This window comes from Papaver somniferum, unplaced genomic scaffold (assembly GCF_003573695.1).
Source record: "Papaver somniferum cultivar HN1 unplaced genomic scaffold, ASM357369v1 unplaced-scaffold_21, whole genome shotgun sequence".
Taxonomy (NCBI): domain Eukaryota; kingdom Viridiplantae; phylum Streptophyta; class Magnoliopsida; order Ranunculales; family Papaveraceae; genus Papaver; species Papaver somniferum.
This window is the reverse complement of record NW_020631041.1, coordinates 4291477-4299601: the sequence shown is the minus strand read 5'-3', so window position 1 is coordinate 4299601 and position 8125 is coordinate 4291477.

Below are 8125 nucleotides of genomic sequence, written 5' to 3'. Positions count from 1 at the left end.
AAACTGCAAAAGATGAAAGCTCTGAGATGACGACGATGAACCAACAGAGCAAACTAGTAACAATGTAAAAAGTCGTTAATGAAGAAACAACCTTAAAAAAGGAAAAAGAATAACCCTTATCTTCTTGAAGGTCGATATGGGGAGCTTCTACCAGACATAATAAGGCTTTTTATGAGATTCCAGAAGTTCAGGAGAAACAGGAAAATACAGAGAAGAAAGTGAACAAAAAGACTCTGAATTCTGCAAAAGGAAGAGAAAAATAAAAGCATGAAGAGGATTGTATACAAACCTTTGGACAATCAACCGGGGCCTCAAGTCCAACAGGTAAAAGCGCATTAAAAACGAGGACGTGACAAAAAAGTCGAGACTGTTACACGTTTTCTTCCCATCATACCCTTGTGTTGATGGTGGTTTTTAGTTTAGGGATAAAATCGTAAAATCGTACAACTGACATTACGTCACTATGACCATTAGCATATTTATTGAATCGATCAGCATGCCTAAGTAAGAATTAGCAGGGTACCTTTTTTCTTATGTGTCATGTTCCACGGCAGAACCATTAACATTGACCGACATCATCTATGCCAAACCCTAATTCTCATGCTACCGCGCCAAGGCATGCCAACCATGCCAGCCGCACCACTGTGCCAATGGCAAACCATGCCAGTCACATCTCCGCGCCAATGCATGCCAACCATGCCAGCCGCACCACTGTGCCAATGGCAAACCATGCTAGCCACATCTCCGCTCCAAGGCATGCCAACCATGTCAGCCACATCTCCACGCCAAGGCATGCTAACCATGCCAGTCGCACCACTGTGCAAATGGAAAACCATGCAAGCCATATCTCCACGCCAAGGCATGCCAACCATGCCAGCCGCACCACTGTGCCAATGGAAAACCATGCCAGCCACATCTCCGCGCCAAGGCATGCCAACCATGCTAGCCGCACCATGCGCCAATGGCATGCCAAACCCTTGGCCCCACCATGAAAAGCCAACCGCACCTTTCCTTGGCCCCAACCATGCTAGCCGCACCATGTGCGAATGGCATGCCAAACCCTTGGCCTCACCATGCCAATTCAACAGTGCCTTGCCTTGGCCCCAACCATGCTAGTCGCACCATGCGCCAATGGCATACCAAACCCTTGTCCCCGCCATGCCAAGACAACCGCACCTTTCCTTGTCCCCACTATGCCAACCCGTCCGTACCAAACCCTTGGCCCCACTATGCCAAGCCATCAGCGCCATTGGCCTTGGCCCCACCATGCCGGCCTTCCCCATGCGGCTACCAAAACGAAGGCGTGCTACGATCAAAGGCCACCCTTCCATCTTGGATGAAAATCCTAGCCGTCCAAGGTCGCCAAACAATGCATGGTAACCTTTGGCCCAAAACCCTAGTTTTGGCCACGCCAAACCGTTGCAAGGCATGCCATGCCACATATGCCAATGGCATGCCAACCACCTTGCCGCGCCACACCATGTCGTCCTTCCCTATGCGGCTACCAAAACGAGGGCGTGCGACGATCAAGGGCCACCCTTCCATCCTGGATGCAAATCCTAGCCGTCCAAGGTCGCCAAACAACGCATGATAACCTTTGGCCCAAAACCCTAGTTTTGGCCACACCAAACCGCGCCAAGGCATGCGATGCCACATGTGCCAATGGCATGCCAACCAGCTTGGCGCGCCACACCATGTCGGACTTCCCTATGCGGATACCAAAACGAAGGGGTGCGACGATCAACGGCCACCCTTCCATCCTAGATGCAAATACTAGCCGTCCAAGGTCGCCAAACAACGTAACCTTTGGCCCAAAACCCTAGTTTTGGCCACGCCAAACCGCGCCAAGGAATGCCATGCCACATGTGCCAATAGCATGCCAACCACCTTGCCGTGCCATACCATGCCGGCCTTCCCCATGCGGCTACCAAAACGAAGGCGTGCGACAATCAAAGACCACCCTTCCATCCTAGATGCAAATCCTAGCCGTCCAAGGTCGCCAAACAACGCATAGTAACCTTTGGCCTAAAACCCTAGTTTTGTCCACGCCAAACCGTGCCGAGCCATGCCAATGGCATGCCAATCACCTTGTTGCGCCATACCATGCCGTCCTTCCCTATGCGGCTACGAAAACGAAGGCCTTCAACAATCAACGACCACTTTTTCATCTAAGATGCAGATCTTAGCTGTCTAAGGTTACCAGCTAACGCATGGCAACCTTTGGACCTAGTTTGGTCGCGCCTGAACAAAGCCAAAACCCTAACTTTTGGTCGCGCCTAAACTGGGCCACATTAAAGCCACACTGATCATACTTTCGTGCCACTGGCTACCAAACTAAAGGTTGAAATATCAACGGCTACCTTCCTCTTAAGATGCAAAATCTCGACCGTTGAAGGTCACCACCGAGCCGACAAGTCTCCCAAGCTCAACTTACCAGACAATAACAACATGCTACATGTTTTCCACGAAAAGACTCGAGACATCAATACATGTCACAAACTGGGGGATGTTCATTGGGTACTGGTTTGGCGGTTTACAGCGTGCGGCGTACACTACGCTCGTTATAAGAAACTGGTTTGGCGGTTTTATGGAACATCAATTCCAAGCGTTACCGGTTACCACCTCCTCCCGTTTACTCACACGTTTTCCATTTCTTAATGAGACCAGAGTACGTTTCACTTCGACTTGTATAAATAGGCATTACCTATTTCCGCCGAACGACAAGTTCTGGTCATGAGCATACAACATTCAGAAAACGTTTGCTAGATTTCCCATCTATTAGCTTCCCTCTTTCTGATACAAGTCACAAAACAACTACTCTTCCAGAATCAACTATTTTGGTCTCAACACTCTCTTCGCTTCCCTCCCCAAAACCAACCCTTCTCCTCCTCTTTGTGACCGAATCAAGTCCGGAATGACCATTTCTTGGTTTAGGCCGGATGTGTACAGATTGATCTCTCGAATCTAAAGTACTCCCTTGCAGTACATTGTTTAGGGTTTAGACTCGTTTCTCACCCACACGCCCGAAATTACCCAAATCAGCAGAAACCGTTTTCACCCTCAAACAATTGGCGACCATAGTGGGAGATTGATATTTTGGTTACAATGTCAATTTTCGACCATCGATCTCATGCTTCGACCCAGACATCAAGGCGGTAGAAGCAGGCGATCCACTCACGGATCGACGACTTAGTTACCAGACGGCCTTATTATCAGTCTTGACACGACGAGGGATGGCTGGGGACTGCCTAGAGGTTAAAAGCGAATGATCCAACCAGGGATCGACGAATCGATTATCAGATGAGACGACTGGGAACTTTCCACAATCACGGCGGTGCCTCCCTAAAACTCGGTCTTACACCCGGAAGATTCCCTTTTCATCAGGAGACCTGAAAAACCGAGTAAGTCTTACCTAGACAAAATACATGGTTTGTTATTTCAAGTTTTCACGAGAATGATAAAACCGATAGCCGTGTTATGTTTCACCCCATGTCATCTACCGACACGCAACGCTCACGGCTCCATGGTTTTCCTGGGATGTTTGCATCACTTGCAATCGTAACCAAGAAAACATCATTCCCAAAACAATCCATTCCAGAACAATTCATTCCAAAAGAATAATCCAAAACCCTCAAGGTAACATTTGTCTATCAACCCAAAAATCCAGGAAATCAAAACCATAAACTAGGCGTTTCATTTGCCTTTCAAAAAAAAAAAAAACCTAAAAATAAGAAGTTCAGAAGACAGAAATACATTCAAGGAAAGTTTTTCAACAATGGCTTGATCTTCTTAGAAAGAGCCTCCTTCGTTCTTTGGAGATCCGCCCTCTTCAACTTCAGCTTCCTGAACAATTTTTTGACTTTCGCTTCATGCTTCTTCACCATAACCGCAGAAGAACCTTCGACTGTTTCGACTAGCAACTTTTCAACCTCAGAGAAAACGTCAACGAAACAAGGAACATTGAACTCGAAGTTTACACACATGTCATGATGGAACCTCCAGCTCGAGATTACATCCTCAGAAACATTATTACCGGTCACGTTGCACATGTCGTCAATCGAAGACAAAGCTTCATCCACACGCTTAACCAACATAAATCGACTAGTAACCTTCTTGATCGTGGCGATATTTCCCTATGTTTCCCATATCTTGGTGTATAGCGCCGCATGTTTGGCTGGCACGCTAAATCCCCCGATCAACACATGATCCGGATAAGGACCTAGGTATGGAGGGTTAAAAGTGGCGCCCGCGTCTACATCAGCAACCGGCAAGGTATTCCTAACGACAATTCCACCTGCGTCCACTGGAGTACTCTCCATTGACTGAGTCACAAAGACGTTTTCATCTCGATCAACATCCATTTCAAGGTCGCCCGCTGCGGCTGCCACAATTGGAGACAAAGCTGTATCACCACCAGTCTCCCTCTCAGGGCCATCTTCAGAAACGGTTTCCCCCTATGACATCACGGATTAGATATTTTCCAAAGAGAAATGAAAAAAAAAAACATGCGGGAGACTCACTGGTTCGCTTTCAGACTGGCTAGAGGAAGATTCAGCACTGCTGTCAGAAGAACTACTCTCGTCATCACTGAACTCTGAGCTTTCATCCTTCTCGAGTTCCCCATCGCCACGGATAGGCTTAGCACCTCCACCCTCCGTCTCAAGAAGCGATGTTTTCTGACTACTTGCAAGTTTTGTAAAAGCGTTCACGCTGATGAGACCCTAGGCAAGATACAAAGACGGATACTCAGGAAAGAAACAAGGATATACACAATCCAACTAAAGTCAAGAGGAAAATCACACGTACCCGCGTATTGGACGAACTGAAAGGCGGTAGGGTTGTTGAAACTGACTGGGAACCATCTGCACGGCTTTTATATCTTCGCTCCTTCACTTGGGGACAATCTGCATTCGGGCTAACGGATTTTCGCTAGGGAGAAGAAGGATCCCTCAGCAGTGGATGCTCCGCTAAAACCGCAGGAGAAGGCTTACCGCGACGGTTTTCTACCACATCATTCACGAATCCATAGAAAACGAGAAACTCATCCTGCCAAAATATGTTATATTTGGAGGTTGTTGATGGATTTCGTTCCGTAAGTAGGAAAGGGAGACTTTTACCCGACACAAAAACAGTAGCATCGGGAACAGTTGGCAACGAGACTTCTGGAACAACCGGCTGACGAACAAGTGGGACCCCTTGGTCAAAACCCATATGCCGAGCCGCCGTATCGATATTGTAAGAGACTGATTTGCAATATCCTCGAAAGAAAGACGGCACATAACCGGGCGTGCAGCTTCGCATGAACACCATCTCTCCAACACTCATATCCTCTTTATCAGAAGACAAAGACATGCTCGGAGCAGGAGAAAAGGTACTGATATGAGTTATGGACGCATGCACCGGAGCCCAAGGACGAAAATTTACCGTGTGCGAGTTTTCAAGGAATCCAACCAGGTTCGAACCAATCTTTGGACGCCTATTCGACCAGCGCAGTATCCTAGAGCCACCCCAAGACTCGGGAAGTACGGCCAACGGTTTTGGAGCATACCTTTCGAAGTCCTCCCACAACCACACTTGGAGAAAGGAGGCATGAATATACTAATCCACTTTCATGTAACCATTTGAAGCGCACATGTCCACGACCAGCTTATCCAAGTGTGTGTACAGAGAACCAAGAAACAAGCCGCCAATGGGGAGAACGACACCTTTTGCCAATTTTATGGCAAACTTGATAAGTTCCTGTCTTATCTCCTTCTTACCCGAGCCGTCATAGAAAATATATATGGATAACCAAAGAGCCAAGAACGCCGCGACATGAAGCGTACTATTCTTATGATTCGGCTCCAACCCATGGGGAAACCACTGAGACACCCACCATCCATAGAAGCACCTCGTCTCGTTTTCTTTCTGAACAAATCCTTTTGATTTTGCAACCAGAGCGGCGCGCATTTCTTCTTCATCTGCAGACAATTTGACATCGAGGTTTCCTATTACAGGAAGGTTCAACAACACGTCCACGCTCTCTAAGGAGATAGTCATTTCACCCCACCTGCATATGGCCGCGTGGTGTCTGGACACCATCTGGAAATAAAAGCAGCCAATCCTGGAATATCTTTCCTAATTTAAAGAACTGCGGAAGCCGCGACAACATCAATGATCTATGCCTTGGTCAAACTGGCTTTTACACATTCCTGGCTCATTATGAATCTCATCCGTTTCTCAAAGGGACGCAACGGACTCACGGAGATTTTAAAGTCAATAGGAGAAGCATGATACTGTTTCCTCTGAAGACAAAACCTTATTACACCTCCTGACCGAATCGACCGGGCCTCTCCTTCACTTTCCGGACCAGTCAGAAGAATCGATACATACTTGGGATGATTTTTCCTAATCGTGGCGGATGTTGTAAAGAACTCATCATCTATGTTTGGCTTGGAATTTCCAACATCTTTCGGTACGGCAGAACTTTTCTCAAATGACATACTAACGAAAATTCTCTCACGCTACTTCCACCTTCGAAATAACTACAATGGAACAATACGAAGAGAAATTATTACATAAAGTGCATGGAAATTATTTATTAGACATAGGAGATCCATCCTGGACGCAAGCCAATTTTTTTCAAAGTCATAATGCGCATAGGCAAAGAAACTGACAGACCCTACATCACCTCCTCATGCCAAGACTGTACCCTGCAGCGGGAAATTTGCGCTCGGCCGAGGAAGCGCACCCCACCACAGGAACCATACACACGGTCACACCAGGAAAAAGGAGTAAACCCTAGAAGCTAGGTTTTCGCGGGAAAGGAATGACAATTACCAGCTCATGCATTCCTACTTTTCACGGTAATTGAGGAGGCCAACATCACTACGGTATTCACGCCTAAATATTACAACAAGTTCGTACAAAGCATACCTACGTCTAGGATTCATACCAACGCAGAAGGATAACATTTCTACAAGTTCACGAAAAGGTACGCCTACAGCTAGGGTTTGCACTAACACAAAAAAAGAACAAGAAAAGCAATTTAAATAGGAAGTGTTGAAAGACATACTTGGGATTCGCTCGTCCGCTTTACTGTTACCACACAGCCAGAATAAAAAAAAAATAGGTGTGAAGTAAAAGGAGAGGCCGGCCCTCCTTTTATAGGCGTGGTACTTGGGGGGTTTGAATAAGGAAATGACCTCCTATTTGAGTCAAGTAAGGAAAAGAGGCAATCGGGCCCGCGAAGACCAATCACCATGCCAAGACCGTCCGCGCCATTGCCTTGGCCCCACCACGCCAAGCCGTCCGCCATGCTTGCTTCACCAGGATCGCGCCATGCCTTGGCCCTACATGCCAAGCCGTCCGCGCATGCTTTTCCTCACCAAACTACACCATTGCCTTGGCCCCACCACGCCAAGTCGTCCGCCATGCTTGCCTCGCCAGGACCGCGCCATTCCTTGGCCCCACATGCCAAGCCATCCGCATGCTTTGCCTCACCAAACTGCGTCATTTCCTTGGCCCCACCATGCCAAGTCGTCCGCGCCATGACTTGTCGCACCAACACCGACAACTCGCCAAGCCAGCATTATGATGTTCCCTAACCCATCCAAGGTGATGCATAGCCAGAATAAGCCGACGATCTTCATCTCGCCACTTCACGGTCTACACCACGAATAGAATGTACGCAAGGCCGCCAAACACAAGGATCATGGAATCTCCTTACCTCTCGAAAAAGGTTATTCGGACCTTCCTGACCATCTTTCCACGACTTGTCGTTTCGATTTTTGTCCTTGCCCATCACCATCTTATGCTTACCTCGCAACAATGCTTCTGTTCCGAGCTAAGCAGGGGACTTAATGTTGATGGTGGTTTTTAGCTTAGGGTTAAAATCGTAAAACCGTACAACTGACATGACGTCACTATGACCATTAGCACATTTATTGAATCGATCAGCATGCCTACGTAAGAATTACCAGGGTACCTTTTTTTTATGTGTTATGTTCCACGGAAGAACCCTTAACATTGACCGACATCATCTATGCCAAACCATAATTCTCATGCTATCGCGCCAAGGCATGCCAACCATGCCAGCCGCACCACTGTGCCAATGGCAAACCATGCCAGCCACATCTCCGCGCCA